Raw genomic sequence first — 12,794 nt, forward strand, 5'->3', positions numbered from 1 at the left:
ATCTGCCCATGATCTCTACAGTAGTACAGTAGCCTACATCTGACATATACATAATATACTCTGTTACCCCTTTTCCACCATAATGAACCGGTGCTAGTTCAGAGCTAGTGCCTTAGTTCTTAGTTGGTTCAACTGGCGTACCTTCTAAGATGCCTTTCCACATGCTAGAGAGCCACCACAGAATCAGGTCTCATGTCACTGCTGAGAAAGATGAGACGTATACAGTGACGTGAGACCTGGTTCTGTGGTGGCTCTCTAGCATGTGGAAAGGCAAACCGGTTCTTAGAAGGTACGTCAGTCGAACCAACTAAGAACTAAGGCACTAGCTCTGAACTAGCACCACTGGCATTGCTGAGAAAGATGAGACGTATACAATGCTAGCGAGGTAACGGGAAACGCACACACACCAGGCTTGTTCGAGATGCATCGGCGCAGCGCAGACGATCAGCGTATGATATCAAAATACTGCATGAGCGATTCAGAAGCATAAGGAGTCATATGCTCTCGTTGTACTCGTTGTCATACGGCGATCAGTCTGCACAGCACCGATGCATCTCGAACCAGCCTTCCATCAAAAATGGCGAACGTTGCGTTACTATTGATGGCTTTACGATCCTACATTGGCATCAAAACACAGCGAATCCAACGCATTCGTGCAGCTCGCCATAATTTGTATAGACGGAGATTACAAACAAGCAGCAGCTATTAGCTCCATTAGCTGCTATTTCAAAAATGGCGGATCTCAAGTTTGTGTTCTTCTTGTTGGTCACGGTAACCCCGCCCCCAGCCCCTGATGCAAGCAGTTCTTACTTCTAGCCCAGCAATGTTTTGGTGCTACTTAAGAACCACTTTTCCTGGTTCGGAGCTGGTGCTTTGGGTGTGGAAAGACAAAGAAACAATTTGAAACCTCCGAACCAGCACCAGCACTGCCTTGGTGGAAAAAGGGTATGTGTCTTTAAGGACTTTTTGTGACAACATGAACGAAGCAAATAATACGTTCATACAAACAGTCAATTAGGAAACGCTTTACAACCTGTTACATTAATATTGTGACCTATAATTATTAATGGCCAAACCTGTTAGGAAATATGTTTGTCAATACAAACATTGAGTGAGTGAAGCAATTTTTATTTATTTTTTTAAGATAAAGATTAATGCAAAGAAATGTTCATATGACACTCACCTTGAGACGCTATGGGCCCGATAGTGTCACTGGCTTCACTCACTCCCACTTTACCCACTATCCTGTAGCGGATCAAGTACTGCTGTCCAAGCTTCAATCCAGTCAGAGTAAAGTCTTCATCAGGTGTGTTTATGACATGCCACTGTTCCTCTTTCACCTGCCGGTACTCCACTCTGTACTGCACAGTTTCTCCAGTCAGGGACTTCTGCAGTTTCAGGGACACACTGTGCTTCAGGACCTTCTTCACTTCTGGAGGGGGAGGCTTCGACACGGGCTGGAACTGTGTGTCTGTCAGATTCCCTTTTTCATACAGACGGATGGAGGAGCCTGGACTGGATGGATCGGGGATGGCAGACATAACGAAACTGTATCTCTTTTCATCTTTATTAGCCTCTGAAAAACTTCTGAAAAGAGTTAAGGTCTCTCTCATCTTTGAGATGACAGCAGGATCATTGAACCATTTTCTGACAGATGCCACAGAAACCATGTTTTGTTCCCCATCTAGCTCTTTAAACTTGTCAGATTTCAGAAACTCTGTCAGGGTTGAAAAACACGGGTCTTCATACTTCAGAGATGTGAAGGTCAAGCACACCACAACATCAATATTAAGATTAAAGAAGATGATGCTGAGATGATCTGAGTCTTCAGTTGTTATTCCCTCCAGCATCTGGATGTGAGAACTCAAGAGGTTAAGTTCAGTCTGTGCACCATCTAACCACTGTTTAATCCTGTCAGCTGTAAAAGGGGAGCTGATGTGGATCTTCAGGACGTCTTCCAGTGACTTCTCCTCCATCTCTCCTCCTCGTATAGCAGGCAAGACCCTGGCCACTGCTTTCCTGAGCAAAGTTTTCTAAATGCTAAATGAGCTCTGAAATGAATGCAGCCTCTCTTTGATATCATTGAAAGCATTCACCAGTGTTTTTCCGGACAGGTCGTTGTATGTCCTCTCTACTTCTCCCAGTTTCTCCATTATATCTTCAGTGTTGGAAACCAGACGTGTGCTGATTTCTCTGTCCAGCTGAGCAGCTTTTGTATCCAGTAGAGAAAGAGGATAGAGCCAGACTTTGATTGGAATTGCATTCTGTGGATTCTCCTTCAGGATAGTGGGGAGCTTCTTGTACACCTCTACGGCCTCCATGTAAGTGCTGGGGTTCTGCTTAAGGTGGAAGTCACCATAAAATGTGCAAGCAATGTGAAAGCATTTTCTCATCACCATCTGTCATTTTTATAGCTCCTTTTCCCTCAATAGAAAATTGAGGGATCTTCTGGACCATGATATTCAGTTGTCCCTCAATCTCCTGCTTATTTTCCTCTTCTGAACATGTCCGATCAAACACCATGAAGGCCTGAGCTCCGTACAGTACAGCCGTGACCACATGAGTTGCAGTTTTCTGGTCAAACACCTGAGGGTAGGTGATCTGGCCCAGCTGAGTCATAGTGAGCTGTTCGAATCTGGAGGTTTCACTGTAATACATTGTTACTCTGGACTGTTGGTTTGAGGATTTGGTGTCCCGCAGAAACTTGGCAGATCCTCCCACCTCCACCAGCCCTCCTAAGAAGCTGGCCTTCAGGGAAGCACTTACATCCAGGAGACTGGACTTACTAGAGAGAGAGTCGGAGCTACTGAACTTCAAATCTGTCTTGTGTTGTTGACGGGTGTCCAAATCTTCTCTCAGTGACTTCTTATCCCACAGAGTAACACCAGAAATGAGAAATGGCTTTAACAGTCACGGATGAGGATACAATGCACTGTTGAAGAAACATGCAGGTTTTATAGTGTTGTTACACAAGTACTAGGGATGCAACATTTGGTGAAGAGGGGAAAATAAATGTTTTATTTATGTATTTCATTTAGGTTGGTAAAGCACCTGAAATGAAGGTATCCTTGCGGAGGTCATACAGCATACCAGGAGACAGGGGTCTTCCTAGAGCTGCCACTTCAATGGTCTCTGATGCCAAGGCTGCAGTAAATGACAAATAAAAGGTCATATTTATATATATTTATGATATATATGAACAAAATTACATCTGGTGATAATGAAAAATGTTTAACGCTTTCCCTGCCAGATTTTTTTTTTTAAAAGTTGCCAGCCACAACCAGCATTTTTGATCATTTGTTTCTGACCCCCAGAATATTTTGTTGTATGAATATTTTAACATGCAATATATCAAAAGAAAGAACAGACCCAATGCATATACAAGGTTTTCTAGTTTCATACATTCCTTTTTTATCAACACTTTAATATGGGTAAGTTTAATAAATACAAAAAAAACATTTTGAGCAAAAAGCTGAGAAAAACACGTTTTTGTCAAATACTACATCCAGATGGGATTCAGAACAATGATCAAAACACAGATGGAGTAGATGGAGTCCATCACCAGAGTTTCACAGTCCTTTAGCTCATCCTGGGTCGATCTTTTCATTCAGTAACATTATGTCACATCTGTTTCTGTGTCTGGCACTCTGTGGGACTTCTCCTGCTTTTATGTTGAAGTTTATCCAATTCAATTCACATTTATTTGTATAGCGCTTTTCAGCTTCACAGAAAAAAATGCATGTGTCTACATTACAATTTAAAGTGATTTGTCCACGTTAAGTGAAGTGAAGTCATATCTGAAGTCCTCGCAGGAGTTGGAGCCGTCTCTTCACAAGTTTTCTCTTCATTGGAAAATCTTTTGGGGCAGACCTGACCTGTTGAAGTAGGATGGCATCCATCCCTCTTGGGGTGGTGCCGCTCTTCTAATCGGAGGGTTTGGAGGGCTTGATGATGTGGTGCCAGTTGGTCCTGATATAGCTTTGAGAAAGCATCTGAGTACCATCTCCCAACAGCTTGGATCTGCTGTTGGGAGAGGCCTTTTTGAGCTGCTGAAGTTGCCTCCCTGATGCGGAAAGGATAGCTTGAGAAGTCTTTTACACTTATACCCACACCACCCCCTCTGCCCCCTGGCTGTCTGATGTTCTCCGTGAACATTGCTCTGGACTCCGGGCAGCAGAGAGGAAGTGGCGCAAAACTAAAAACGCTACTGACCTAACCCTGTATCAGTCTCTTCTCGCTTCTTTCTCTACTAATGTCTCTACTGCTAAAACTACATACTACCACAACAAAATCAACAACTGCTCTGACTCTCGTGCACTTTACAAAACATTCTCTTCGCTCCTTTGTCCTCCTCCTCCCCCTCCTTCATCAACTCTTACAGCTGATGACTTTGCATCATTTTTCACAAACAAAACCTCCTCCATCAGCAGCCAATTCTCCACACCACAAACTGACACGCACATCTCAACAACCATCACACACACGCTCCCCTCTTTCTCTCTGCTCTCTGAAGCAGATGTCCCCAAACTCATCCTTTCCAATCATCCCACTACATGTCCGCTTGATCCTATCCCCACCCACCTTCTTCAGGCCATTTCTTCTTCTGTTTCTCCTGCACTCACTCACATTGTCAACACCTCTCTTCACACCGAGACTTTCCCCACAGCATTTAAGCAGGCTCGGGTAACCCCACTGCTTAAGAAACCCTCTCTATACCCAGCACTTTTAGAAAACTACAGACCGGTATCCCTTCTGCCTTTCATTGCAAAGACACTTGAGCGGGTTGTGTTTAATCAGCTCTCTACATTTCTTGAACAGAACAACCTCCTGGACATCAACCAATCCGGTTTGAAAAGCGGCCACTCAACTGAGACTGCCCTGCTCTCGGTTACGGAGGCACTGAGACAGGCAAGAGCAGCTTCCAAATCCACAGTACTTATCTTACTGGATTTGTCTGCTGCTTTTGACACAGTTAATCACCAGATCCTCCTGTCAACTCTCATGAAGATGGGCATCTCAGGAACTGCTCTCCAGTGGTTCAAGTCTTACCTCTCAGGTAGGTCCTTCAGGGTGTCATGGAGAGGTGAAGTGTCTAAGTCACATCATCTAGCTACTGGAGTTCCCCAGGGCTCAGTGCTTGGACCACTTCTCTTCTCCATCTACATGTCATCACTGGGATCGGTCATTCAGAAACATGGCTTTTCCTATCACTGCTATGCCGACGACACTCAATTCTATTTCTCATTTCAACCTGATGATCCATCGGTTGGTGTTCGTATCGCTGCCTGCCTAACAGACATTTCTGCCTGGATGAAGGAACATCACCTGCAACTCAACCTTGCAAAGACAGAACTTCTTGTTGTCTCTGCCAACCCAGCACTGCATCACAATCTCTCCATTCAGCTAGGTTCATCAACCATAACTCCGTCCAGGACAGCCAGGAACCTTGGGGTTGTGATTGATGATCAGCTAAAATTCACTGACCACATTACTGCAACAACCCGGTCCTGCAGATTTGCACTATTCAACATTAGGAAGATTAGACCCTTCCTATCAGAGCATGCCACACAACTCCTGGTCCAAGCTCTTGTTCTCTCCAGACTGGACTACTGTAATGCTCTTCTAGCGGGCCTTCCGGCATGCACTATCAAACCCTTGCAACTGATCCAGAATGCAGCGGTGAGGTTGGTCTTGAATGAGCCGAAGAGAGCACACGTCACGCCTCTCTTCATCAGTCTGCATTGGCTGCCAATAGCCGCTCGCATTAAATTCAAGGCACTGGTGCTCGTCTTCAAAACAACCACTGGCTCTGCACCAATATACCTAAACTCACTTGTTCAGACTTACACACCCTCCAGGAACTTGCGTTCTGCCAGTGAACGACGCCTTGTGGTGCCATACCAGAGAGGCATGAAATCGCTCTCACGGACCTTTTCCTGGGCTGTTCCCACCTGGTGGAATGACCTGCCAATTTGTGCGGCCGAGTCTGTAGCCATTTTCAAAAAACATCTAAAGACACATCTTTTCCAGCAACACCTGATCAATCAAGAATAGCCCTTATCATTCTATTCATTGTCTGTCTGTCTAATTTATTAAAAAAAAAAAAAAAAATTCTGTGCTAGATTAACTGAGACTTGTTACAGCACTTGCATATTGTTGATATTGTTGCCCTTGACTGCTCTAGCTGCTTCTATTGCCCTCATTTGTAAGTCGCTTTGGATAAAAGCGTCTGCTACATGACTAAATGTAAATGTAAATGTATACACTTTTTTCGTGTATTTCACGAAACATGAATGAATTTGCATGATGTAAATCCGACAGATCCGATTCTCTGAGGCGCAAACTAACATTGTGCCGCCCATCACGCAGTATAGATCAATTAACACATATTCACTCACACATATTTGAAAATCAGAATATCAGATAGTTCATGACGTGGTTAGCAAGTTTGTGAATATTTTGAATAAAAAAGAAAAAACGAAATTAACCTGATACAGCTGAGCTGTCATACAGCGCTATTGTGGCAGCTTTGTCTCATGTGAGAAGAACGATGCGTCGGCATGGAACAATAAGGCGATGCGTTCTAATATATTTTGAGGCCTGACAGAAGATAGTTAGTAAATTCGGCATCCGGGTGATGAGCTTGTTCAAAGTCCATGTGTGAAATTTTAAATACACTGGACATTAAATGCAGGCAATCGGCGCAGCCGCGGAAAATACAAATCTTGTGGGAGCAGAAGGAAAAGCACTGCTGTTGCGGTGGAGAAAATTAGCCAGAGAAACTGAGCTCCTGTGGGAGCAGAGGGAACATCACTGCTGTGGTGGAGAAAAGGTTAGACAGACAAGTAAAAATAAATAAATAAATAAAAAAGAAACACATTGAGCAACCAAATAGGACTCTCTTTTGGAATTGCTTTGACTTATTTCATGATGCTCATTAAATTCATATGAGGAAATCAATGAAGATTATATGTATACAACATATAATGTTCATAAGAATTTGCTTGGCATGAATGTGCACTATTCATTGACTTTGAATCTGCTCTGAACTGAAGCATTTTGAAGCATTGTTTGCAAGCCCATAGAATGCACATCAGGACCATATTCAGATTTTGAGCATTAGAGCTCACATTTATTGAATGAAATCATAGTCTTTGAAGTTTTGCAGTCTCATGATATGTTTTTTCATGCCCAAAATATAAGGTTGCTTACAATGATCATTGATATATTGTTATACAATATAGCCTTATATACTGTAAAGTATTGATGTTACATTCAAGAAAACGGGTTTTCCAAAATACGTTGTACGGTTTGCACATCTATTTTTAGTCGCAAAAGCGAGTATGGTCGCACTGTGTCGAGCCATGTGATCGAGCTTATGTGAACGTCAAGTAAAGGCAGATGATTATCAGCTGGTTCCAACTAGTGGCTGATTGTTTGGCTTAATATGCGCTGTTGCAGCCATCATTTTAGTGATTTGTTCTCACGATGCGTTCACTCGCTTTACCAGCAAGTGTATTTATCGTTTATCATCACGGCAACCACGTGCGTCCATAAGGAAACACTTCTCGTGTGTGCACCTGTCTGTATTAGTAGACAACGTAGACACATAGAGACAGCACGATCGCAAGAAAAGCTTGATGTCTGCCGGTAACAATTATCTTAAGACAGGAACTGTTGTAGTTCTCCCTGTTGCAACTTGCAAGTCTGTGCGGTGTGCACTCTTTACACTGTCCAAGCACTGCTCTCGCCCTGAGTCTGTCGTCATGGTTTCGAAACGCACTTTAATAACGTTATTAATATCCTTTAGAACATCGATTATTGAAGTGAATCGATTAGAATTGCTAGAAGACAGAATTGATTGTGGATCGTGGCAAAGACACAATTAAATCTCCGGAAAAGCAAAAATGATTTTACAGTGAATGCTGATGGAAGCGGCCGAAAGGGGTTTTTAAGGTAGCTTATCCATTTGTAAGTAAAGACTCTGTACTGTAAAATTACCTCGAGCGGTGTGTGCAGCCATGCAGACAGCGTGAGTGGTCAGCTGCCGGAAATGCGGTCCTTGCTGAGAACTGTCAACAAACGGAGGTAGGACTGCTGCGTGTATATATACCTCTATTGTTGATTAGCTGTGTGCTCTCCACCTGTGTCAATTATCTGAACGTGCTTCTCCCGAACTTTGTTTATAAAACATCATTTATATTGCACAAATGTTTTGTCAGAGCAATGTTTTTTTTGCACTAATATATGATGGTGTATAGTTCTCAATAAACCTGTGTCCGGTGTGATGATTCCGATCTTTTCAAATATTACAATTTAAAGATTGTTTCATTCGATATGTCATCCTCAATAAACCCATCTCCGGCGTGATGACTCAGATCTTTCGAATATTCATATCTAATATGACCCCTGACCTGTAAAGTTGCCAGAATAATAATAATACGCTGTTTGTTAATTGGCCAGAGGAGAACTGCCCCCCCGACTGAGCCTGGTTTCTCCAAGGTTTATTTTCCTCCATTCTGCTCCTGATGGGGTTTGGGTTTCCTTGTCACTGTCGCCTCTGGCTTGGCTTGCTCAGTTGGGGACACACATTTTCAACTAAATATCCAAATGAATCTAATTAGTAAACTAAATTTACTATATAAACTACATTACTGATCTGCCAACATTGTCACTGTAAGATAATTGAACTGAGCTGATGACATCACCGTTTTCTCTGGAGCGGCTGTACGGCCGAATTAAAATCTGTTGCATTATTTTCCTGTTTAACACTGTGAAGTTGCTTTGAAACAATCTGCATTGTAAAAAGCGATATATAAATAAAGTTGACTTCACTTGGTTAGGTAAGAGAAAGGACCATAAATTGGTCAAGCCAATGAGTGGACGAGCCACTTCAGGTTGTGCTTGGTCCATTACGTTCTGGCTGCCACCTTACAAATACATCCAAATAACACATGCAAATTATTTAGGAAACATTGGCCTGAACACACTGTCAAAGCACTGCACAAAATTATGCTCGGGTTGAAATGTTGAGGGCTGTTTAAGCTAGGTTTTACGCAAAACAAGGGGTAGGTTTGGTACACGGAAGCACCCAAAATGTCCAAAATCTGTCTGAACTAAGGTAAGTATTACTCTGGCTCTGCTACATAACCACACACAAATGATGGTGGACCTTTTGTGTCATTCAGCCCATAATTTCGCCACGTTTCGATATTTCTTTATCTTCATCAGGCGAGGGGGAATGACAAATACGCTCTTTCTAAACCCACATGGCTTTATATACCCTGTGTGGGCGGGGCTTCTCACACTGCAAGCAATCACCTTTCAACACAAAATAGTGCTACATAAATCATTTTATACATAATAAACCATATTGTTATTTCATTTTATACAATGCTATCAAGTGTGCCAAAACAATAGGCCCTTACTAACAATGAAGTAGGCACTTACATAAACAATTTTCATGCCCAATTAGATTATTTTAAAGGAGGTCCATAGACATAGCGCTGGCTGGTTAGGTAAGAGAAAGGACCATACATTGGTCAAGCCAAAAAGTGGATGAGCCACTTCAGGTTGTGCGCGGTCCATTGTGTTCTGGCTGCCACCTTACAAATACATCCAAATAACACATGCAAATTATTTAAGAAAGCCAACATTGGCCTGAACACACTGTCAAAGCACTGTACAAACTTCTGCCCGAGTTGAGATGATGAGGGCTGTTCCAGCTAGGGTTTACGCAAAACAAGAGGTAGGTTTAGTGCAGTATTTTGGTGGGGGACAGCAACCGGGGTCCACGGAAGCACCCAAAATCTCCAAAATCTGTCTGAACTAAGGTAATTATTACTCTGGCTCTGCTATCACCACACACAAATGATGACGGCCCTTTTGTGTCATTCAGCCCATAATTTTGCAGCATTTTGATATTTCTTTATCTTTATCAGGCGCAGGGAATGACAAATGCTCTCTTTCCAAACCCATACGGCTCTATATACGGACAGGGCTTTTCGCACTGCAAACAACAACCTTTCATCACAAAATAGTGCTTCATAAATCACTTTGTATAATAATCCTTTTTGGAATTTAATTTTATACAATGCTATCAAGTATGCCAAAACAATAGGCCCTTACATAAATAATTCTCATGCCCAATTAGATGATTCTAATTAGGTCCATAGACATGGCGCTGGCTGGTTAGGTAAGAGAAAGGACCATAAAATGGTCAAGCCATAAAGTGGACGAGCAACTTCAGGTTGTGCACGGTTAGGGTTAGGTTAGGAATGAGAAGATCCAAGATTCGTCTTCCAAAGGAAGTCAGAAATGGTTAGGCACGGTCCATCCTCCCGCTGGCCACTAAAGGCAGTAACAGGACAGAGCTAGGGTCAGGGCCCATACTGTATAATCTATGACTATTTATTAAATAATATTTATAAGAAAAGAGAAGAGAGAGGTATAGTATAATAATAATAATAATAATAATAATAATAATAATAATAATACACCTTTTTTCCTTCAGGGTTACAAAGCAGAGTGTTTATCTCTGCCCGGGCTGTGAGAACCGGGGATCGGTTGGGTAGGTGTTAGGATAGAGCCTATAGTGTGCATTTCAGACCCTATGTGCCTAAGGGCTTTATTAAGTAGGGCTTAAAGGAGTCCTGGGTAGATTTTAGGGGGGTATGTGGTGCGTGTGCATGTGGGTTAGGGTTAGGGTTAGGTTGGGGTTAGGTTAGGTTAGGATAAGGGAACGAAACCAGAATCATTCTTTCAAAGAATCATACATCCAACGTAATGTGATTTTTTTATAACATTTGCAAAATCTTAGCAGGTTTTAACGCATGGTATGTTTTATTATCATAATTCAAGAAAATTATCATATCAGTGAAAAAAAAAGTTTGGGGATGACTTTAGGCCTGCGACCTTTGACCTCTGTCTGTCTGTCTGTCTGTGTCGTTTTTGGCCTATGATAGATAGAAAGATGGATAGATAGGTATTTGTTTTATAGAGATATTGATAAATAGTTGTTTAATTAGTGTGAATATTTTAAATATTTTTGTCCTATGTGTGTTTGTGCTGAGATGGGTCTGTTCTCCAGATGGCTCAGTTGAGCTGGGGTTGTTTTGGGGCCAGACAGGGAAAGACACCAGAATCATTCTTTCAAAGAATCATACATCAATTGTAATGTGGTTTTCTGCTAACATTTGCAAAATCTTAGCAAGTTTTACAGCATGGTATGTCGGTCTGTCTGTCTGTCTGTCTGTCTAGTTGACATTTTAGCCTATGATGGATGGATGGATGGCTGGATATTTGTTTTAGATAGATGTTGATAGATAGTTGTTTAATTAGTGTGAATATTTTGATTATTTTTGTTTGTGCTGAGATGGGTCTTTTCTCCAGCTGGGGTTGTTTTGGGGCCAGACAGGGATAAGGGAAACCAGAATCATTCTTCGAAATAATCATACATCCATTGTAATGGGATTTTCTGCTAACATAACAAATCGTAGCAGGTTTTAACGCATGGTATGTTTTATCACAACTTTAGGCCTGCGACCTTTGACCTCTATCTGTCTGTCTAGTTGACATTATGGCCAAGATAGTTATACTACACTATTTTATATATAGTCAAGTCAAGTCAAGTCAAGTCAAGTCAACTTTATTTATATAGCGCTTTTAACAATGTAGATTGTTTCAAAGCAGCTTTACAGTGTTAAACAGGAAAATAATGCAGCATAATTTTAATCAGCTGTATAGCCATTCTGGAAACATTTCAAGTATCATACAGTGACAGTGTGGGCGTTAGATCAATAATTCGATCAGTAATTTAGTTTAAATGGTTAATTTAGTTCAAATTTTTCAACTAAACATCGAAATAAATCTAAATAATAATGTCCCCAACTGAGCACGCCAAGCCAGAGGCAACAGTGGCAAGGAAACCAAAACCCCATCAGGTGACCTAATGGAGAAAAATAAACCTTGGGAGAAACCAGGCTCAGTCGGGGTGCCAGTTCTCCTCTGGCCAATTAACAAACAGCGTATTATTATTATTATTCTGGCAGCTTTACAGCTCGGAGGTCATAATAGATCAGAATATTTGAGGGACCGGGGGCAACATGCTGGAGACGGGTTTATTGAGGATGACATATCGATTTAAGTATTATTTAATTGTAATATTCGAACAATCTGAGTCAACACGCCGGAGGCGGGTTTATTTGAGATGCCGTGTCGATGAGGCAGTTTCAGGGGGCGTCTAATCACGGTCTCCCAGACACTTCGGGGTCCTGTGTTGGTCTTCTCTGAGCGCAGGTCCACCATCTGAACTGGATACGGCCTGGATCCGGCTGACTGCAGTAAACCTCGGGATAAAACAGAGAGACTATCATTAGCGTAGATGCCATTCTTCTGATGATGTCACGAGTACATCAGGTGTTATGGGAAGTGTTCCCGGTTCCGGCTGACCTAGTTAATGCAGCCTAACAATCATTTCATTGAAAAAGTGATTTTATGTGTATGCCACAGTAAAGAGATGTGTTTTTAGTCTAGATTTAAACTAACATAGTGTGTCTGCTTCCCGAACAATGTTAGGAAGACTGTTCCAGAGTTTAGGATCTAAATAGGAAAAGGATCGACCGCCTGCAGTTGATTTGAATATTCTCGGTATGATCAACTGGCCAGAGTTTTGAGACCGCAGTAGACGTGATGGAGTATAATATGTTAAGAGCTCGCTCAAGTATTGGGGAGCTAAACCATTTAGTGTTTTGTAAGTAATAAGTAAGATTTTAAAATGTATGCAATGTTTAATA

The 12,794-nt window shown here is 41.9% G+C and overlaps 1 pseudogene across 1 annotated transcript in view; it reads right to left on the bottom strand.

Annotated features, from left to right (window-relative positions):
- Positions 1–12,794, bottom strand: part of LOC307123642 (cytolytic toxin-alpha-like) — a 49,886-nt pseudogene that overhangs the window by 18,798 nt on the left and 18,294 nt on the right. The window contains exons 4-6 of the transcript in view: positions 4,001–4,063; positions 3,052–3,144; positions 1,184–2,885 (exon numbers count right to left, since the gene is read on the bottom strand). The product of the transcript in view is annotated as a cytolytic toxin-alpha-like (transcript). The remainder of the gene's footprint in view (positions 1–1,183; positions 2,886–3,051; positions 3,145–4,000; positions 4,064–12,794) is intronic.

The sequence above is a fragment of the Gobio gobio genome (assembly GCF_949357685.1).
Source record: "Gobio gobio genome assembly, chromosome: 1".
Lineage (NCBI taxonomy): Eukaryota > Metazoa > Chordata > Actinopteri > Cypriniformes > Gobionidae > Gobio > Gobio gobio.